Genomic DNA, 2346 nt, shown 5'->3' with positions numbered 1-2346 from the left:
CTAAGTTAAAACGCTAGAAAAGAGTTCCTCCTTCACAGGCATCCTTCCTCCCTTCCCAATCTTAGAAGCGGGGGTGGGGAGGGTTGTTGTTTTGAAGATTATCATTTACTTTCTGACAAAGGAAATTCCACTTCTTAATTTGTAAGTCTAAATGAATTCCACCTGATTTTTCACTTAAAGAATTTCACTGGTGCTCTAAGTGAAATTCTTTTAAAACGTTTGGACTATCATATTGGCAGCAGAGGCAAAGGATGCTGAATTGATTGTTGATTGATAGTAGTTAGAAAGAAAAGTATTTAGAGTTTCTGTTTGTGTAAAGGTAGGACAAAGTCAGAAACGAAGGATGATGACCAGGCTTGTGGCTTTAGCAACTAGATGCACTGTGCTGCCATTTCCTGAGATAGTGAAGATTGGAAATGTATTAAATATGAAGAGACAACAAGAGTTTCATTTTAGACATATTACTTGTGAGATGTCCATGAGAAAACCAAATGAAATTTTTAAGTAGGTGGTTTCTAGAACTGAAGGGAAAGTTTGAGCTACATAAATAATTTTGAGCATTGGTAGCCTATAGATGGGGGCAAATGACATTGAATGGGAATAGATAAAGGAACCCAATAAGGGTGCTAGATGCCCTATCTACCTGACGTTTACATGCTTGTCCCTCCTCCAAATAACCAGAACAAGTATAAAGAAGAGTTCAATAAGTCAGAGGCTATTTTCATTATTTCTTATGCTCACTAGAGTCTACTTTCTGATTTCATATTTAAAAGCCCTCAATATAGATAGAAAACAAAAATAAAATATTGTAGTAAATTAACCTGCCCCAGTTTAATCATGAATTTAACCCCAAAGGCTCCTGGATGGAATTGCTTACTTAATAGATATTTTTAATCATTTTACCTAAAGTACATATTTTAAATAATGTCAATATGTCCATTCACACACACACATACACACATATATATATATTTTTTTCTAAGTCAATTTGGAAGAGAAAATTAGTGCTTTGCTAAATTTCTTAAAGAGAAGTCAAAATAATCTGCAAATCTTGAACATTCAGTCTTTGAAACATGTGCTTGGAATGTGCAAAAAATTGTGATATAATTTGGCTGAAAGTAGCTGAAAATTCCATACTGTGATGCTCTATAATCAGCAGCACACACATACTCAGAGATCAATCATAGTAATAGAGTAATTTTGGAATTACAGTTTATTTTTATAAAAGGAAAATAAAACATAGGAATTTCATGGTTGGTATGGAATGGTGTTTTTCAAAGTAGTACTTAGTTTAAGAATGATTCATGATAGACTTAGTTTGGTTAGTTTTTATTTGCTTTGAGCATTGTTGGGATGTTGGAGAGTTATGTAAACTTGCAAGATTTGTGTTTTTTCATCTGTAAAATGAAAATAATACAATGCTTTCAAGAGTATTGAAATTTATTCTCACTTTTGGTGAGAATAAATGTGATAAAGTGCACAGAAATGCCTTCTATTGTACAAAGCACTACAAACTGCAGAAAAAACACCCGTACAATAATAATTATAGGACATTATGGTTAATGATGGCACCTGATATTAAACATAAGAAATATTCAGTGGATTTAATTTGTGTACTATATTTAATTTCATTTAGACATTTCCAAGACATTAATAACACCTAGAAAGAAATAACACCAATTCCTCAGATACTGATGAAAGAAAATAAATAAAACAAACACACATTTTTTAAAAAGTAGTGTACAATATGCTGACTGTGCATTTTTGCCAAGTACAGTAAAAATGAAAAGCCTAGTACCTGCTTATAGTGCTTTGCTTGGACTGAAACATTTTTCTGAAATATGGTCTTCCATCTCTCCCATCCCTCTCTTGATACTTAGCTACATTTCTAATTTTCTAATTTTATTCTTTTCTTTTCTCTATTTCACGTGATATTGCCCATTTTTTCATTATCTCACCTTTGCTCAAATTTAAATCAAAATCATAATTTTATAATTTCTTAATTTTTAATTTTATTTTTATAAAAATAATATGTATTTTCTTATTTACAAAAATAACTCAATATTCACCGTTGAGAATTTATAAAGAAACACTGATGAAATAGAGAAAACTGTCATTTATAATTCTATCACCAAGAGACAACTGCTGTGGCATTTTGTTACATAACCATTATTCTCGGAAATGGCACCATGTTGCTTCTATTTTTTACTTTTCCATGAATATTTTTATTTATTTTTTTCCATAATATTTTATTGTCAAATTGTTTTCCATACAACACCCAGTGCTCTTCCCCATAAGTGCCCTTCACCATCACCACCACCTCTTGCTCCCCCCTCTCCCTTCCCC

Source organism: Suricata suricatta, chromosome 13 (genome assembly GCF_006229205.1).
Source record: "Suricata suricatta isolate VVHF042 chromosome 13, meerkat_22Aug2017_6uvM2_HiC, whole genome shotgun sequence".
Lineage (NCBI taxonomy): Eukaryota > Metazoa > Chordata > Mammalia > Carnivora > Herpestidae > Suricata > Suricata suricatta.
Note: the sequence above shows the minus strand (reverse complement) of the source record.